The following is a 20,961-nucleotide window of genomic DNA, read 5'->3' as shown; positions in this document are numbered from 1 at the left end:
ATTTGTTCAGTAACATTCCACTCGTGTGCCTTTCCCTTTTCCCGTACATTGCACCTCACTAAAAAAATGAACGAATTAAAAGACAGGAGACTGCCATGGAAGTTGCAAGGGTTGGATTCCTAGCTAAACTAGAAACTCACTGCCAAAGACTCCCTCTGGTGAGCTGCAGACTTTAAGAGAGCAATTCCAGCCCTACCTCAGCCATATAATTTATCAGAGGTGAGTGCATCTTTCTACTGGCTTTGAATCCCCAGTTTTTTTAGATGAAAGGTGTTAGTTAGGTTGAGTGAATCAAGGCCAATCAGCTCTTGGCAAAGCTTTAATCAGTAAGGGACCAAACAGAATGATCAAATATTTGCAGGTTGATGGGACAGATTCTGCTCTTCCTGATAGCAGAGTCATTTAGAAGTAATCCCATCAGCTTCATCAAGGTACACGGAGGTATTCTATTATAGCTGAAAATGGCCTTTGGATGTACTCTCATCAACTATGTATGTGCCTTTCCTCTTAGATTCTTTTCCTAGTTAGACACTGTTGAAAAGTGCGCGCTGTTTTCCGTTGTGAAGCTTGGAAGCTAAGTAAGGTAAAATGAAGTGAGCTCAGTAAATTAAGGAAGAGATCAGAGCTTAGGAGGGTATCTTGAGGTAGATACTTGGTATTTTAAGTCATGAGTATTAGATTTACAGCTATCCCTAATGGATTTGAAAAGCTGCTTGAAATCTACTTGGTTGAGTTTCTTTGTTTCATGTTTATTTTTTATGCACACCGTGGTGTATGGAATCTCATTACCTAACTGCAAGAGACAGAAAGGATGTTTTCCATTTTGATGTCTAATTTGGCTACTTTTTTTCCTCAGGGGTAATCAAAACTCACTGAAAAACACATCATTTAGTTATTATTACTTTTTAATCTGGGCTATGCTATTTCAAAACAATGAGGTTTTTTGTTTGTTTGTTTGCAATTTTTTATTATATTTATTTTTTTGGCTCTTACAAAGGAAATACAAAAGTCCCCTGCTATCCAAGCTAAAATCTCACCACATCTGACACTAGTTTGCCTAAAACCCCTGGTCCTTTCTTTTCTGAAAATGGAATGGAATGGGAATAGTGTCATCCTCAAGAACATACAACATGAACTCTACATCTGACTTTTTTTCTCCTCGCTAGTTCTTGTCTCACAACTAAACTGCATGAAAGTGGTATGTGAGTGGATTTGGCAAGCAATTAAACTCGGACAAATGTCTGGCTGATGAGTCTTGCTCACACACCCAGAGTTACTCCGATTGCTTGATTTGGGGTCTGGAAAGGATTTTTTTTTTCAGATTTGACTGGCAGAGATCACTTCAGATCATCTTTGGTAGTGTGCAACAGACCTGCTAGTCATTGAGCAAAAATACGGCTTAGTAGAGGTATAAATCACTGGTAACATACTTCATCTTTTCTGTTCTCTTTGCAATAGTAATTAGAAGTGTGTTCCTCGAGCTTTTACTTCAGGTCTGAAATTCACTGTGTGATTATAGGAAGTGTCTGTGAAAGATAGGGAGGGAGTAGCAATTTTGTGAACCCTTCTGGGGGAGTGACTATTGCATGGTTGTCTCTGGTGGAGGGATTCTGGACTTGATTCCTGAGGTGCTCTTTTCTTATAAGAAGTTCCTATGAGAAAGGAGAAAAAAAAAAAAAGAAACAAATACAGGCATTTTTACCACTATGAAACTAGACAATTGATTTATATGTGTTTGGATTAAAGAGATTTTTGTAGATGTAATCAGTTGCTTTTAAACTTAGATGATCTACAATTTAAGAGAGGGGGAAGGATCCTGGGTCTATACTAAGATTTAACTTGCACTAGAAATCTTCAGAATGCCATCCTTTCTGATATTTGTAAGCACAATAATATCTGTTGCTGCAGCCAACTAGTTCCCAAGTGAGAATGACTAATTAACTCCATTGAACTGCCTACTCAGGTGTTACACAATAGAATCAACAGGTGACTCAGCCTACATAAGGATCTAGAAACCTCTCGGCTTTCTGTCCTTTGATTTAATTAGTAGATCTCAGTGAAAGTACGGGCAATTACAAAGGCTGTCACCACCACAAAAATGTAGCAGATTACCTAATTACATATGCAGGCAGGTAATTTAGTTGGTAATTGCCCCAATTACAAATTCAGATGCAAGCATTTGTAGATGCAAGTGGAATGTTATTTCTTTTCTTTGACAGTTTTGAACTGTGTACAATCATACAGATAACCAAAGTGCTGTTGAAACCGTGACACATATTTTGTCTTTTGTGATATTTTTCAGCTTTTGCAATTCGATAGATACTTTCCACATGAAATTATGTGCTGTTATGGATCTCCAAGATCTCTGGATCTCCAAGAATGTACACTGACCACCTTCTAGAGAATAACACTTTTTCCACCCCCTGCTTTCTGTAGGTCATAGACTTTTTCAGGGAGGGGGCTTTAATGCATTAACAAAGCAATGTCTTTTCTTTTCATCTCCCTTAATAATGAATAATAAAAATGCTCAGCATAGTCTATGTTCACTTTGTGTTGGTTTTATCCACATATAAAATTCATCTGCTGGTGATTTTTCAATTAATATTATTCGTTGTCGTCCACATAAATAATACTGGCTTTCAACCGTATTTAAAAAAAAAAAGTAAAGAGGTAACCAAAACATATTTAACTGATGCAAAGCTTCATTAATTTTGTAGGAGATTCTCTCATTTTCATCACCTGAACATTTCACTCCATAATGTTTAAATGAATTTTTCGTGTGGTTTACTTTGAAAGTGGACAGTTACAAATTGAATCGCACAGAATATTCTTTTTTTTTGTTTGTTTGTTTGTTGTTGTTTTTTTCCTTTTTTCTATCTCATCGATTTCCCCAGGAAATGCACCCATAGCACTAGTAAATAATGCTTTTTTAACTGGCAGTCCTCCACATTCAACTTGGACTTTTAAGAACTAAGCAGGAAAGAACTAAGCAGGATTCTCTCCATTTTGTGCGTCATCATTGTAAATGAAGAAGATTATACTTTTAGTAATAGCCCTGTATTACATTGATCTCATCAACACTTGAAAGGTTCTTTTGCAAGAAATGATTTTGCACAGGCATAAACAATTGTCCTGTGATGGACAGAAAGATGATACTCTGACATCACTCAGGTGGGGTGGCCAGAACTAACCAAAACAATTAACTGATTTCATTTCCTATTTCCTCTCTGTCTCCTTTCTTTTTTTTTTTTTTTTTAATCTGTAGTGTTGAATTCACATTGTCTCTTTTTTAAACCAGAATGTTACTTTTAAAAATTCTTTTTAGCTCTTTCAAAGGAGACTCCCCTCCTATCCAAATAAAAATCTCAACATTGCTTGCTGACAACAGTTTGCCTACAATCTAATTTTTATCATCAACACATTGCTGCAAAGATTAACTTCTCGATTTCTTGGCTGGGTCTTGTTGTGGCATTACCTGTTTGTGGCTTGCCTTTACAACATGCCCCTTCTCTACCACTTCAGTTGCTTTCAAGGCTGTTTGTGGATTTGGTTACCCAACATTTCACACACTAGCTAGGTGTCATTTCCACAATTACTCCTTTTGATGCCACCTTTATCAGTTAATTATTATTTTCTCTTATAAGCCTTCCTTTTTTTTTTTTTTGGGGGGGTTGGGGGATTGTCTCTCTGTGTAGGTGGAGCACCACTTAATCACCTCCTAAGGAATTGCATTGTAGCTGCTGTAATACCTTTTTAAAAGTCTACTCTCCTATGATGCCTATACAAAAACAATACTAAACAATACTGGTTAAACATTTGGTGTAATGTGATTTTTTCTTGCTGTGCTGACCAATATCAATCGACAGATTCCACGTGCATTTCCTGTCAGTCATCTTCCACAAACTCTTTGGAGAAAGAATCACCAATTCTTTATGTGTTGAGGCATTGCATTCTGATCTGTCACCAAGGCTCCCTAGCATAACTGCAATGAAAATAGTGTATTCTTAGAATGATTTAGGGTAATTTTATGACAACTGACATTGTGTTTTGTAAGCTGGATAATCAAATCTGCTTCAGGATATCAGCTGATTGCCACTTTGGATAAGAAAGAATTATTGCTTGTTAGCAGCCTTATGAAACCGTCAGGTACATTCTTTCTTTTTTGCCTCCCTCTAAAGCATTTGTTGTGTTTCTGAGCCATAGTCACACGTGATCAAATTAAATGCTTTTTCTGAAGTGACAGCCTATAATAGCTCTTCCCTTTTTGTCCAACCTAGCCCCCATTCATGTCTATGCCAGTTTCTAAGACATTTCAAAAGTCCCACCCTTTGTCACTTGGCTTTAATCCTGTTCACCTACATGGTAACAACCCCTGAGATGTGATTCAAGTTTAAAGTACAAAAAAACGTAAAAATGCTCACAGCTGCATGAGTCTTAGGAGTTTGTTCCCTCATGATTATTATTACTACTATTATTTATTTAGCATTCATTGATGCCAAAAGAACCTTTGATCATTTTTCTACTAGGGTGTGGAATCTGCCTCTTGTTAGCAAGGCTGAACAGGTACTGAATTACTTTTGATTACATAGCTAAACTTCTTAACAGAAAAAAAAATAAAATCTTTTTTTATTTATCTATATCTGTAATAACATAGGTGCATCAGAAGCTTATGGAGAGACTATACAATGAAAGCCTGCAGCTGCTTAATCAAATTTTGATGTCTTTTGTTTTTTAAGGTATAAACTTTTTGCAAAGCATGGTCAATACAGCCTCTTAAGATGGAAGGCTATGCATTCTGAATAAAAATCTTCATAGTCAAGGGAGAGCCAGTAATTTACTATGAGCATAAAACAATTCTAGAAAACAACAAATAGGAAGTATTTCCTGCCTTTGTGGAGCCACAGATGTGAGATAGAAGGGTCCGAGTCAAGCTCTATTCAAACAAGCTCTATCTCAAGTGCTATAGATAGAAAATACCTCTTTTAAATGGATGTCTTAGTGAGAGAAGAGGAAAAATAGAGAAAAGAGCAGAAAAAAAAAATATACAAGGAATAGGAAAGAAAGGGGCATGAGAAGGGTAGCAATAAACCAGAACCAGGACCTAATCTGATTATTTTTATGATACTGACTGCTCTGCATTTGTTATTCAGGATGAATTTGGTATAGCAGAAAGCGATGTTCTTTATGAGGTTGTGGTTGCTGAGGAAAATTGCATCACACGACGTGATTCTGAGGGTTTGTACACAGCAAGGTGTTAGAGTGCTGCATGCTGCAATGGCATGTGCCCCTTTGCTTAGGCATTACTTTCCATGCAGGGGCCTTAGGGGCTCTCTGACACAATTCCTGCACTTAAAATTGGGATGACAGTACTGGTCATTTTCACTGGGGAGAGGAAGGGACATTCCTCTCATTTATTAAAGGATGCTGGGATCCTATTACTATGGTAATACAGACCATATAAATACACAGAAGAGAGAGAAAAACTGTTATGTGTTAAGAAGTTGGCCATTCTAATTGTGTTAAGGAGTACACAAATCTGTAGTCTGAATTAAATAAATTAATTTTAAACCAGCTTTTCTAAGGAAATAAAGCTTACATATTCACAGTATTTATCTGTTCCCTCCTTAAATTTCTGTTCACCTTATCAGCTAATTTCTACTTAGCTTAAAAGAAGTGTGGAGATCTGAAGAATTTAAATTCCCACACGTTTCCTGACTTTGTAGTCAGAGAGCGGAAGGCAGGGAGCTCTCTGCTCTCGCAGCCTCAGTTTTGATGGCCTGGTCACTCAGAGGCACAGCTCCTGGCCGAGCAGCGGGTACATGCCAGCTGGTTAACCAGTACAAAGGTAGATCTGTCCAAGTCACACTTTTTCCTACTTCTTGCTCATCTAGGAGACAAAGGTTGCTGGGGAATAAGGGAGAAGGCTTCTATGGAGAATCACAGAATCACACAGAATCACAGAATTTCTAGGTTGGAAGAGACCTCAAGATCATTGAGTCCAACCTCTGACCTAACACTAACCAGTCCTCCACTAAACCATATCGCTAAGCTCTACATCTAAACGTCTTTTAAAGATGCATCACATCCAGGGATGGTGACTCAACCACTTCCCTGGGCAGCCTGTTCCAGTGTCTAACAACCCTCTTGGTAAAGAAGTTCTTCCTAACATCCAACCTAAAACTCCCCTGGCGCAACTTTAGCCCATTCCCTCTTGTCCTGTCACCAGGCACATGGGAGAATAGACCAACCCCCACCTTGCTACAGCGTCCTTTAAGGTACCTGTAGAGAGCAATAAGGTCACCCCTGAGCCTCCTCCAGGCTGAACAAGCCCAGCTCCCTCAGCCGCTCCTCGTAGGACTTGTTCTCCAGGCCCCTCACCAGCTTTGTTGCCCTTCTCTGGACTCTCTTGAGCACCTCCATGTCCTTCTTGTAGCGAGGGGCCCAAAACTGAACACAGTACTCGAGGTGCGGCCTCACCAGAGCCGAGTACAGGGGGACGATCACCTCCCTAGCCCTGCCAGCCACACTGCTTCTTATACAAGCCAGGATGCCGTTGGCCTTCTTGGCCACCTGAGCACACTGCTGGCTCATATTCAGCCGACTATCAACCAATACTCCCAGGTCCTTCTCTGCCTGGCAGCTCTCCAACCACTCATCTCCCAGCCTGTAGTTCTGCTTGGGGTTATTGCGCCCCAGGTGCAGGACCCGGCACTTGGCCTTGTTGAACTTCATACAGTTGACCTCAGCCCATCGGTGCAGCCTATCCAGATCCTCCTGCAGAGCCTTCCTACCCTCGAGCAGATCGACACACGCACCTAACTTGGTGTCATCTGCAAACTTACTGAGGGTGCACTCGATGTCCTCATCCAGATCATCAATAAAGATATTAAAGAGATCTGGCAATTATGAAGGCAATGAGAGAAAATAGGAATATTATGAAAAAAGATTTGAGTCATGGCCTGGCTTTGCAGTGAAAAGATCATTGGAGATGCTATAAGGGTATTTTTTACCTAAGTGCTATTGGCCATGGTGATGAAGGGAGGAAATAGGGAGACAGGTTTAGGTGAGGGAGTATTGGTACATACCACAGAAATCTTCAGGAAACCAGGTTCCATTAGTTCCATTGTTTACAGACTGAGATGTTTCTCATTTCTCTCAAGGCTCAGGATATTTGACAGCCTGCAAAATCAGAGGTCATGAATGGTTATTTGTACCTTGTATGCACTTTCTTTGAAATGTATCTTAGAACTACAGGCTATTTTAAACTGTTCCTGTGGTTCTTCATTGAAGAAAGATAAAGGCTTTTTTTTTCTCTTTTCTTTTTACTTTTCTTTTTCACTTTGTTCATTCTCAAAAAAAAAAAAAAAGAAAAATGAGATAGAAAACTAAGTTTGATTTTTTTTGTTTAGTTTTTGCCTTTTTTTTTTTCTTCTAAGAACACTACTTTAATATTGGAAGAAAACAAACAAACAAACTAACTAACAAACAAGGATACCAAACAAAAAAAATCCAGGGACAGATGTTATAGATCTTTAGAGTAACTTGATAATTTACTGTACTTTTCAATGCCCAATTCCAAGCTCCTATTAACTCTGAAGTCAACCTTGTTACCAAAGAGCAGCTGTTACTCTGTAAACACACCTGCTTCTGTGTTAGCCCAGCCATGATCTAAATTGGAGAATTAGAAGGAGCGAGCCCACAGAACTGGAGTCATAGTCATGTTTTATCCCATTCACCTAAGTTACACATGAACTTCAAAGACTAATTAGAACAATTTAAATACTAACATGATTAAGTACAGCTGATTTAATTTCATTTTTTCCTTTGGTTAAACAGAGGACATTAATGCAAAGAAATTCTATTAAATCAACCTCTGATTTAAAATCAGAGAAATGTAGAAAATCCTAGAGTTAACATAATATATCCTATGACCTCTCAAGCTTTGCTTCACTGTTGGAGGAAAAAGTATTGCTTTTGAGATAGCTCTTTTAATGCAATTCTGCTGGCGACAGGTCAGTGTAGGGCAGGCTAGTTCTAGCTGCTTACAGATAAAATATGTTTTTGTGTGTAGAAGTTCTATTACTGACCTCAGCTGTCTGCACTGAGGTAGAACAGTCTCAGTTCAGCTGTACAGCTAGAGAGACAAGTACAAGCAAGCAAACCACAACTCCAGTGGGAGAGCATTGAAAGCAAATGGATTTGAGCTCTCCTCCTCCTGCTGCCCAGGAAGAGAAGCTGCACATCTGGGTTGTGACTGAAAGGAGGGAGATTAAGTTTCTCTGAGTGTTAGGAGAGGAGGGGAGGCTGAAAATGGAGCCAGATGGCAAATGGCAGAGGCTCAAAATGGCTGTGCTCTTTAACAGGCTTCTGATCCTTATTGGCAAATATCACTTTAAGCTGTTTTGGTTAATCTCTTTCCTAAATCATTCGAATGACATTTCATACTGAGGTATGTGTGATAGACTTGCCAAAACTTCCTTACTGCCCTACACACACATACAGCCTGGGTGAAAGAATGAGCAAAGGACTGTTCTGAGAGCAGAGTTTGGTGAGTTTTCTGCTTGTAGCACTGTAAGGAACTTGGAAGGTAATTAATGACTTTTACCCACTCTGATATAGGAAGTCTGAGTCCCCTGGGGAGATTAGTACTATTTTTTTCTGATCATACTCCAAAGTCTACAATAGGGACAGAACTATTCTCTTCATTGAAAATATTCTGAAAGTACTGAGCACCTGTCCAGTTCCCCTCATTTCAAATATGAATCAGATGCTTTTCAGATATATGAGCTCTAAGGATTAAATGTTCCTTTGTCCAAAACCATTTAGCATAGAGAGGTGATACCAGTGGAGACATATTTCTCTTTCTAACCCTCCCTGCACTGCCTGTCAGCATTTTCGCACAGGTCGCCTGCAACATTCAACAGTTAACAATGACAGGAATGATTAATATTTGGGCTTATTTATTCATGTATTGTTTGTGCTTCGTAGAAGCTTACTGTGTCACAGACAGAGTAAGTGAAATTAGCCTGTACAGGATGATTAGCCTATGCAATTAAAGCCACTCAAGAAGATGAGATCATCCATTCTGACAGAGCCACTCTATCTCACACGCACGCACTTACACAGAGAAAAGGATCTTTAGCTTACCAAGGAACAAAGCTTAGTATCACATCCAGAAGGCCCTATTCAAAATCCAAGAAGAGGATGCTATCTAAATTCCTGAGACTTACAAACTAGTTTGTTGGATGCTATGGATGCAAAAAGCCCTTTGATGACACAGTCATTCAATTGAGGGAAGGGAACAGCAGCTCTTGAGTTGCAAGTTCCTCAAACGAGGCCTTTTTTTTTGTTTTTTTTTTTTTTTTAAGCCTTTGCATACTGATAGCCTGTGGTTGTATGTTTATGTTCTGTTAGAACAGGTTGAAGAAATTCTGATTCCTGCTTATTCTTGTGCCCTTTGTTCTTTTTTTCTGAATCAGTACTTTATTTTGGTAGTGTCCCAATGAAGAACCAGGAGAGTTTGATGTAAAAATAGTAACTGAGTAAGAAGGAGGAGAAGTAAGGTTCATTTTTGGTTGGATTTGTTTTCAGAACTGATATGAGGTCTGGTACAGGGCACAAGCATCCAAACACTAAATCAGCAAAGCTGAACAGATGGTAATCTCTGATGAACAAGCAGATACAAGCAGCTGTTGGAAGGGAAACCAGGAATCTTTTTTTGCTTGACTTGTGGCCAGTGGAATAGTAATGGCCTTATACTGCTATTTTTGTGAATCGTCCCCTTCAGGCTAGAACTTCTTGGTAACAAATCTTAAGTTGTTTCAATGGATCATTAACATTGTCCCCTTTTTCTACAGTGAGTAGCTGTGAACAATACTCCAGTAATTCAGGAGCAAGAATCTGAAGGAAATAAAAAGGCTGAGGACAGGGGTTGTGGAAGAGCAAGTAAAGAAGTAGGTGACCTTGGAAGCAATAAAGGAGGAGGGTCGTTATGGATCAGAAATGAAGTAAGTAGAATAGGTTTAATTCAAATTTTAGATACACTTACCTTCATCAATCTCTGTATAGGTATAGGCATACAGATACATTTCTCTCTCCTGCTACCATTCATACAAGAGCAGTACCTCTGAGTTTCCATTCTGGCTCAGGACATCTATGTGCTAACATAGACCAAAAAGACTGTCCCTGCCCTAAATAACTTTTCCTGACTAATACAATATGATACTAGCACAGTTTTGCAACTACAAGAATCGGCAGTAAAACGATGTTAAATCTAGGCCACCACAAAAGAATCTAGTGAAATAAGGGGAGGGATGAGAAAGGAAGGAAAGAAAGCAAAACAGTGAAGATCATAACTGGGAAAATGTCCCACTTGCAATTTTTTTTTCCATGTACTCCATTCAGAAAAAGCTGCAGGTGAAGATGAAAGGGATTTATTGTAAATCAGATTACAAAAAATGCCAATGCGACAATATGAAGAAAACAACAACAAACAAGCCATGTGGTTTGTGAGACAATCAGTGTAGAAATACTGGGAGGCATCAATACTTTTGAACATAAGTGTTCATTTAAAGTAGGTATAATTAAAGGCAGAATTTGTCCTACCTGACAGATGGAATAAAGTGAGTATACCAAAATATGCTGGCCTACACACTGACGAAAGAACAATATAAAATTTGACATCAACAGTTCCTCATGTTTGAAAATCACTGAAAGTGTGATGACAAGAGTAAATGTTACTAAGGAATATCCAGAGAATTTGACTACAGTGTGTGATATATCTCAATCTAAGCATGCTTTGAAACCAATTACAGATCTATTACTTTGACTTGAGCACTAAAAGGTCTCATGGAAAAGACCAAACATGAATTTTAGAGTGACACAAAATTTTGCTTGCAGAAGTAGCTAGAGCAAAACATTGACTAATGTATTTTTTTTTTTGTAGGTTAGAATGTATTCAAAGGGATAGTATAACATACTGTGTTAATGCTGTAAATTGTCTAAGGGATTAGAGAGAGAATCAGGAAAACACTGAAACACCTACTGACACATAACATGCCTGCCCAGGACCCTGTCCTTCACGAGCTGTCAGGGTAGCCTCCATCTGGTGGATCACTGCTCGGCACACACTTGATGCAGGAAAGGTACTACTGCATGGGCTGACCCGGAGGTTTTCCTGTCACTGGTCTGAGTTGCTTGATTCCCACACTGAACAAGAAGCTATCATCTGGATCAGTCATTGCATAGGCTGTAAAATAAAAATACTTGTTTTCCTAGGTTGTGACTTGTTTTCCTAGCTCAGATGCAACTTCTGCTGCTGGGAAAGCTCATTGCAGCGTAATCAAGTGAGTGGGGTGGTATCAGTAAGGAACTGAACTTCTGATAACTTAGTTGAAGCAGAATGCTAATACCCACTAGATTTTACCAGTATATCAGTAAGAACTGGAGTTTCCAGGTTACCTAATAAAGAAATTGTTGGCCCAAGAGCATATCTTCTTATTTTTCTCCATCTGTGCCTAGTACTCTAATATAAGACAGTACCTCTGCCTGCAAACCATGTCTCTCCAAACACTGTGAGGACACTGCAGAGCTCTATTGCTATTGCATCAAGTGAAAGCAGATGCTGGTGTAAGTTATTAACTGTCACTTTCAATTCAACCTGACAAGAATGAGTTAATGGAGAAGCTCTATTACAATGGTCGACAGGAAAATAAAAGCCACACCAAATCTGTTTTTCTTGTCTCCCTTGTTTTCAAAGACAGTGCTACTGGCATAACACAGAATGCCCTGTTCATTCATTTGCTGATAATGCTTCTCCCTTTGGGGGTGAGACACAGCTACTTCATGGAAATAGAGTAACTTATTCAACCACAAAAAAAACACCTCTTCCTTCCTTTAAACTGTTCTCAGACTACCAAAGCAGCTACTGATGCTGACCTACATATTGCTGGGTACTTTTCTCACTAACAGCAATTGAAAAATGGAGATAACAATCTTTTTGTTTGTTTCTTTTTTTTTTTTTTTTCCCAAGTGCCTAAGATCTTATTACTTTAATTCTTGTTTCTGTTATATTTGCCAACTAAAACTACAGGATGTATTTTACCGAGTGAGTCTCTACACCAGAGAATTCTAGAAAATGCTTGACCTGCAGAATGATCTCTGTATTTATGGTCATAAATACAAATTAGCAGGTTTAAGAAGCGAGACAGAGCAAAGGAAAACTGTTCTTCAGTTTCACCAGTGGAAATACAGAATCCTTGCATTCAGACCAAGTTGTTCACTATGGAATAGAATAACAGAGAGGTTTTTGTCTATTAGTTAAGTCAGGCTGGAATCAGGTGTTTGATGCCACTTTGCCATGCTTCTTTTTAACCACATAGCTCATGTCAGCTGATGTACATCACTCCTCTCTGTCAGCCCCCCCAAGTTCAGTCACAGACTGTAATGTAAAGTATTTGAGGAGTGGATGTGTATTAGATCATTGTCCTGCAAAAATGCCCAAGAATATCACGTATTAAAGGTTTGATCAAATACAACATGTATCCTCATCTTCATACTCTGTTCTGTATTCCTCATCTTCACACTCTGTTCTGTATGTTGGAAGAATAGTTGCCAGCACCAAATCTTCCTCCATTGTTACAATGTTGGAGCACCTTGACACCAGCTTTTCCGTCTGTTAACTAACAGAACAAGAAAAATGATCAAAAAAAAAATTTTCTTCAACTTTTTTCATCGTACTGCCCTGTATTTTTGGCTGAGATACATAACGATAATGCATTCACCTTTCAGTTAATCTTTATGAAGACGTTCCACCTAATGCACAACATCTGCTGAGCCATTAAGTCATCATCAAGCGTAGTGTTACAAGTACCACCTACACCAGTTACTGCAGGTGACTCTTAAATTTCAAAGACTGTGACAGGACTTCTTAACAACTGCCCTTAACAGTTTCCAGTTAAAACTAATTTTCATCTTACAGTTTGTTCTGAGGCTCAGCCTACTGGAGGTTTCTTACTGGGGCAATGTGCATTCAAAAGCCTGAAAATGTGTGAATTCATTTGAAAGTAACAACACCCCTCATCCCCTTCAGAAGTAAGTACATATAGATTCAAAGCCATGTGCTTTTTAAACTCTCCTTAGTCCTGTTTTTCCTTCCAAGTTGCCCTTGATTTTGGCTCTTTGTTACTGATTCCTTCCCTATCCCTTTAGTACTGTCCCTGATTTATATGTCAGTGCTGAGTGCATCTGATCAAAACATGGCAAAGTTGCTGGTTCAGCACTCGCAGCAGAGGAGGGGAGAAATGGGCTTTGTCTAATCCTACTTTGTAATCGCTGTCACAATGCTGTGACGCTGCCAGTTGGCAAGTAGGAGCAACAGCAGAATCTGGAGGAGATAATGACAGGTGCTCATAGCACATCTAGGACAGCTAGTGTTGGCAAACAAGTTTTTTTAACTAGCCTACTTAGACCTTAAAATAAAAAACACATTGGTTTCAAACAACAACCTGCCACTAAAAAGCGTGCAAGATACTGCATATGTCAGGAAAACTGAGCTGGCTCCAGAGCAATGTCTGGGTATGTGATTGTACTAAATTATATCTATATTCAGCTCTTAGAATGAAGTAGCTCTAAGAAGCTCAACTAGGTAGGGTGATTTCTTTTTTTTTTTTTTTTTAACTTCAGCCTAAGAAAATTTTGTGGGAGGAGTCACTTTGGAAAGGTGGGAAAGCCTTTACCCTCAGGTTGCCTCAGTAAGAAGCTCCCGCTGTGATACTTGAAAGCCCAATAGACATGTCTGAATTTATAATGCACTCTTGAAGTATTCATTCATAATCCTGTAGGGATTTTCAAAGCCACAAAGAGGATGTATTTCTTTTAACAGGCTACAGGGAAAATATTAGTTCCTCCTGTAATAAACAAACAGTCTATTTTGGTGCAAGAGGAAAAATTTGAAGAGTCAGGGTGAAGAAAGGGGAACCTTTCTGACACTCTTCAAGTTTCTGTTTTTCTAAAGTATGTGATACCCCATGAACTATTTCTATTTTCTCCCTGTTCTTTACTCCTTGAAACTTTCCTGTTACCACCTGGTTCTTCCCCACTGTAAATCAAGTTCACTGCATTTACACCAGGTAAAATCTTTAGCCTGATTACTATACAATCAAAAGAAAAGAAATGCTAAAGTGTATATGTATTTAAAAAAATGAAATGTGGGTGTTGGAGGGGAGCTATTTTTCCAGTTGCTTCTTTTCCTCCTCTATCTTGAGAGCATAAGTGGCACTGTACCTCTGCTTCATGCAGCCACTTCTGTCTGCATGGGCTCATGCAGGCAAAGTAATTATGGTCAGCAAACACAGTCCTCAAAGAACATGAGCAAAAAAAAAAAAAAAGGAGTAGAGGCTGGGAGCAATAGATTAATTGTATAATGGCATTCTGTTGCCATAAGATTACGTTGCTGAAAGAAAAAACAGTCATTTCTAATCGCTCTGTCAATTCCTAGCCCGTGTCAGCAAAGTTCTCCTGAAGACTTTTACCTTTATGCAGCATGCTGAGACAAGCCCTAATATACATCACGGATGGTGGAATTTAAGTAGTATACATCCTTTGTGCTTAGCACGCACATGAAATGAATTTCATAAACGGAGCACAGTTCTTTGCCAGGAGGTGAGGTGGCTGCAAACTGTCTGTGCAGTTATTGCTGAAATAATCTTTACCTTTCTGATTGATGGCCCCACACTTTCAATAACCTTTCAGAAGTGTGATGTGACAAAAGCCCACACCTTTACCATTGTTCTGACAGAAGGGGCCTGTCCCTTTCATATTTATTTATATTTCTCGGTGAATAATGTGATGAGCTTTTAGAAATAAAGAAGGAGACAAATTTAAATTAATCTGAATACTTCTTGTATTTATTTATTATAGATCATTTCATATGCTTCTTAATCTAAACTTTGGATAAGGCATGACAGCTACTTAAGCTTAGCCAGCCCTAGCAGCCCTGGGTAGGAAATGAGGACGAACAGTAGCTGTAAAGCTGCAAGCTTTAAGCAGGTGCAGTGTAACTTCATCCATTTTGATGCAGAGAAGCAGAAAAGATTCACCCAGAGGAGAGTGCATAGCACCTCTGTTCCTACTCAAAGTACCCACGTGTCCTCTGATGACTGTATTGAGATCAGGACCAAGCTGAACTTGTTATGTCACCACGTTTCCTGTAGCAAAACTTGTTTTTGCTAGAAGTCTGTTAATCCAGTATGGAGTCAGTCCAGATTTGTTCAGCTTGTGAAATCAGAGCCTGAGGTAGAATAGATGCAGATCATTCTGTTTGCCCACATCAGAGATTCTACATAAGATTCCTATCTAAGGGAAGATACTGGAGAGAGAATTAACCTACTTGAATAACTAGTGGTTTTAACTGCTCTGAATTACAAAAGGTTTCCCTGAAGAAGGGAACTCAGGTTTCCCTGGATGACCAATTATACATCAGTACAGGGACAACATTCCCATTGTTGTGTTGTAATTTTACATTCAGTCAGGCTTAACGAATTAACATGCACTGCAGCCTGGTGTGAGGGCTTACAAACAAATATATTGTAGTTACTAAAATAAATATGACACTATAAAAGCTTGGGGTGTCAGAAGGGAAATTGGTGGACTAAGCTGAACACTAAGGCTCCTTATCAACAGAGGACAAGGTTTGTTAAATTGACAGTAAATAAAAAAGCATCCAGAAACCAGGTAAGCAGCTGAACTGCAGACTGCAATGTAAGCACTTCAGATTCACCAAGGCAAATTCACTTTGCCATCTGAACCTCCCATCACCCAATCTTCTCTTACCTTATTTAGAAGCTGAGTAACAGCAGGGTCTTATCTTGGGAAGTCACTCTCAGCTCAGCTGGAGAACGGTATACTGGAAGCAGCATTTTCCTCTATAAACACATTAATTGGAGTTCATTTTCATTCCTCAGCATGTGTATAACTCACAGTACTAATGGGAGTTATGCAGGCATATCAGTTTGCTCAAACCATCTTTTCTTTGGGTTACTGCAAGCTCAGCTGTCTTTCATTATGTACACATTCATCAACTCTAAACAAGGTTCATTTCTTTTTTTCCTTGAAAATAATTTTATTACTCTCCCTGTAGTAAGTAATAAAGGGATTGAGATGAAGCACCTGTCAGGCCCAGAGTCCAAACTTCTCTGCTAGTTGTTATACGAGCATTTGGCTCTTGAGTGATATCTGTGTTTGCAGGACTGAGCTTTATGAATTAGATTGGAGAGTAAAGAAATTAAGAATTGGGTTAAAAGATACTAGAGGTTAGAACTGTACTAATGTACAATAAAGTAATGTAATCCTCCTGCATTTTGAATTTTATAGTACCTTTGGACCACTAGCAGTTTGAAAGGGTCTGTGAAAAAGATAAAGGAATCTACAGCAAAACATACTGGTATTTATTCTGCTGCAAACTTTACTTCTCAGCCCTTCCATTTGAAAGGGGAGTTGACCTCTATGTAGTCCAAATCAAGCCTGCATAGGCCTACCTAGATGTATTTTAGAAAACACATAGACATTTTACAGTTGTGAATTTTGCTCTGAGAACAGAACTTGAGCCATTTTTTTTTATTCTTCCTAAACCAGTTTCTTTCCTGAAATCCCAGACGGTTTAATTATTCTTTAGCTGCCTAGATTCAAAAAGGTAACCATAAATTACCCTTGTTTGTGAGCAACATCCATTTTTATGCATACTTCATATAATAATTTTCCATCTTAGTGAACTGAAGTTCACATTCAAAGGCTTTAATATGAATTTTCCTATTAAATCTTTTGTAGGAAGTCTTTATTTATTTTTTTTCCTCTCTACTTTAAACTCCTCTGGATTGAAATAATTGCTTTAGTTTAATGTGTTATCAGAGACTCACCTGACCTGTCTCTGCAAGAGATTTGACAATGCCCAGGTCAGTATTTTCCTAGTAAGAAAGGTCTTCGTACAGCTCACCCTGGGAAGCTTCTGAAAAGCCCATGCTTCAGCTAATAACCAGATCAGTTTTCCCATTTGTCAATTACAACTTCCGTGGTGCTTGAATGGTGGAGGAAATTACTGCAAGCAGAAAATGAGCAAAGCAGAAAGGAGGGACGCTTCAAAAGACAAAGATTTTGTCTGCCACAATTATTTTTCAGCTGCCTTTAGCTGATCAGACCTTATTGATAATGTGTGGAAATATTATCTGGGGATGTTAAAGCCAAATTTCAAAGTTAAGTGAAAGCAAACTGGAATCCAGACTTCAATGTGAAAAAAAAATGGTTTTAGATATATACATGTAGCAGTCACAGATGCAGATAAAAGCTGAAGATATGCCTCTGGGAATGTAACTTAGCCTATGGATTCAAAGCCTTGCATCATAGGCAGAGTTGGTATTGCAACCTATTATTAAAGGTGGCCAACATTAACCACAATATGATCCTACCCTAAGAGATCTGATAAGATTTACTTTGAAACACTCTGGAGACTTTGGAGTGAGGACTTGAAATTAGGCAGGAAAATGTTCTTTACCTTGTACACGGTCTTTTTGCTTTCCCCTTGAAAACTCATATTAAGCTATCCAGATAAAAGCACTGGAGATATTGCAGTTCACACATATGTAGTAGAAACTTGTTAGAGTTTATCATCCAAAGCCTCTAAAGATTCATCAGCTCTATGAATACCTGAATCTCTCACTGAGTCTGGATCTCATTGAACTGTCCTTTCACCTGCTCCATCCCAGAGACTGACTTGGCGTCAGTGGGACGGGGGAAGAAGAGATCATGAAGAATTCAAGATGTGTTTTATCAAAAGTTTGCAAAAAGATGGAAGATGTATTACTATACTATATAGTAAAAATAATCCAATCTATGGACGGAATGACAATGATAATATAAAACAATGAGATATGCAAGGAAAAATAGAACTCATATGATAATGACTCAGTACCAGGGAAGCTCATGGAGCAGATCCTCTTGGGAGTCATCATGCGGCACTTGAAGGGCAAGCAGGCGATCAGGCCCAGCCAGCATGGGTTTATGGAAGGCAGGTCCTGCTTGACGAACCTGATCTCCTTCTACGACAAAGTGACGCGCTGGGTGGACGAGGGAAAGGCTGTGGATGTGGTCTACCTTGACTTCAGCAAGGCTTTTGACACCGTCTCCCACAGCATTCTCCTCAAGAAACTGGCTGCTCTTGGCTTGGACTGGCGCACGCTTCGTTGGGTTAGAAACTGGCTGGATAGCCGGGCCCAAAGAGTTGTGGTGAATGGAGCCAAGTCCAGTTGGAGGCCAGTCACTAGTGGCGTCCCCCAGGGCTCGGTGCTGGGGCCGGTCCTCTTTAACATCTTCATCAATGATCTGGATGACGGCATTGAGTGCACCCTCAGTAAGTTTGCAGATGACACCAAGCTAGGTGCGTGTGTCGATCTGCTCGAGGGTAGGAAGGCACTGCAGGAGGATCTGGATAGGCTGCACCGATGGGCTGAGGTCAACTGTATGAAGTTCAACAAGGCCAAGTGCCGGGTCCTGCACCTGGGGCGCAATAACCCCAAGCAGAACTACAGGCTGGGAGAGGAATGGTTGGAGAGCTGCCAGGCAGAGAAGGACCTGGGAGTGATGGTGGACAGTCGGCTGAATATGAGCCAGCAGTGTGCTCTGGTGGCCAAGAAGGCCAACGGCATCCTGGCTTGTATCAGAAACACTGTGACCAGCAGGGCTAGGGAGGTGATCGTCCCCCTGTACTCGGCTCTGGTGAGGCCGCACCTCGAGTACTGTGTTCAGTTTTGGGCCCCTCGCTACAAGAAGGACATGGAGGTGCTTGAGCGGGTCCAAAGAAGGGCGACGAAGCTGGTGAGGGGCCTGGAGAGCAAGTCCTACGAGGAGCGGCTGAAGGAGCTGGGCTTGTTCAGCCTAGAGAAGAGGAGGCTCAGGGGTGACCTTATTGCTCTGTATAAGTACATTAAAGGAGGCTGTAGCGAGGTGGGGGTTGGCCTGTTCTCCCATGTGCCTGGTGACAGGACGAGGGGGAATGGGCTAAAGTTACGCCAGGGGAGTTTTAGGTTAGATGTTAGGAAGAATTTCTTTACTGAAAGGGTTGTGAGGCATTGGAACGGGCTGCCCAGGGAGGTGGTGGAGTCACCATCCCTGGAAGTCTTCAAAAGACGTTTAGATGTAGAGCTTAGGGATATGGTTTAGTGGGGACTGTTAGTTTTAGGTCAGAGGTTGGACTCGATGATCTTGAGGTCTCTTCCAACCTAGAAAATTCTGTGTGTGTGACTGCTATTAACGATGCAGTGAGGGCTCTGTAAAGGGCCCTTATCATTCAGTAATGGTGCTGCTACTTCCCTGTGTGATCCTGTTGCGATACAAGAGAACACAGCTGCAGACACACCCTGTTGTGTAGTGATGTAGTGATGGAGGCTGCACTGCTGGTTCCTGCTGGACTGCTTTTACGTCTTCCATGCTCATACTATTGCTCAAGGTTGGGATAGCCATTGCTGTAACAATGGGCCACAGTACTGTGTCATCATTTCAGAGAGACTGCATAACTGGATCAAAATGTGCTGATAACGGGACTTCATTAGTAGTTGAGAAACCATGGAAATTAAAAGCTTAGACATGGCAAGTCCTTTTAGGTTTCCTGATTCGTTCTTCAGCCAGAGATACTTCTCATAGTTCACCCATTTTCAGGAAATCTTGTAATACCTTCTTCATTGACTGAGTTTCTTTATGCCTTCAGCAGCATGATGCTCACAATCAATCAATCAATCAATCAATCATTGTCCTCTCCCAACCCCAAAATCTTTGAAAATGTGAAAGTAGAACTCTTTCACAGAAAAGTGAGAAATTTATTAGGATTGTCATTGTAAACTTGAGAGCCGTGGCCTAAGGGTGATGACTATAAATAGTGTCACAGATTTATAAGCACACTGTCATATCCATCCCCATAAGCGAAGAGGCTAAGTCGTCATAGTGAAACAAAAGATTTAGAGCCAGAACATTAGGGGCAATCTAGTCAACAGCTGAAACAGACATTATATGGGTAAAATAGAGCAGTAACCTTAAAAAATACCTTTTTTTTTTTTTTTTCTCCTGTTTAAGAAAGAGAGATCTGCCTACTTCTGTTCTTTTCTTCTATGTTATCAGCTCTTACTACTTTATATCATCTTTTCTAAAATTTATGAAAAAAAAACAACACATCCCGACTACATACCTTTTGAAAGAGTTTTGCTTCAAGATTATGAGATACCTTCTTACGCTCCTCTCGAGATCAGTTTGTAACGTATGCAAGCCCAGGTTTGCCAGTACAACCGCATGAGTCAGAATGGCGGTGTTCCAACACAAGGGGAGAACACCACAAGTGATAAAACCAATGCAAGGGTAAATGTCACTTTGTGCGCAGATGGGTTTATATTCTTTGTAGTAGCAGGGCATGAATCCAGGGTGACTGCGGAGGGCCAGACGGTAGTGAATCTGACCGCAATTTAAATAAGACTCCTGAACCATGGCTGTCTCTTTGCTATTTCTTTATACAGAGGTAAATTTCAGCTTACAAGGCATATCATGGAAATTACACTTGGGCTAACTGTTCCTGTCCTTTTCTGATTTCCAGTTGTTCACTGTCAGATTAATGTTAGAGGTAGGTTGCAGGTTTGGTCTTGTGTATATGTGATTTTGTACCATGGTATGTTAGTTCGGAACTACAGTGAAGCAGTTTTACAGATTAAGGTATCAGTATCACATCTATGACTCTTGTAGGTTTAGTGATAAGAGTAAGGCACTTTTTTACTGACGAAACTGTGCTATGCTAAGAAGACTGACACACCAGTACACCAAAAATCTCTAAACCCATTTGTAAAATAACCCCCCAGTAGCTCTAAAACAGTATTGACAGTAGGGTTTATATTTACCCATGCAGCAAAAGGCATTCCGCAAAATGTTAACATT

The 20,961-nt window shown here is 39.9% G+C and overlaps 1 protein-coding gene and 1 long non-coding RNA gene across 2 annotated transcripts in view; one reads left to right on the top strand and one right to left on the bottom strand.

Moving 5' to 3' along the window:
* The window catches only part of PIWIL1 (piwi like RNA-mediated gene silencing 1), a 133,469-nt gene that overhangs the window by 44,887 nt on the left and 67,621 nt on the right, over positions 1-20,961 (top strand). The gene's annotated exons all lie outside the window — the stretch shown is intronic.
* LOC137841421 (uncharacterized) lies at positions 355-7,741 on the bottom strand. Its single transcript, XR_011088612.1, has 3 exons — positions 7,642-7,741; positions 7,086-7,179; positions 355-1,652 (listed from the first exon to the last, which is right to left on the bottom strand). It is a non-coding gene; the product is annotated as an uncharacterized lncRNA (long non-coding RNA).

Source organism: Anas acuta, chromosome 17 (genome assembly GCF_963932015.1).
Source record: "Anas acuta chromosome 17, bAnaAcu1.1, whole genome shotgun sequence".
NCBI lineage: Eukaryota > Metazoa > Chordata > Aves > Anseriformes > Anatidae > Anas > Anas acuta.
Note: the sequence above shows the minus strand (reverse complement) of the source record. Positions and strands in the feature narration are given on the sequence as shown.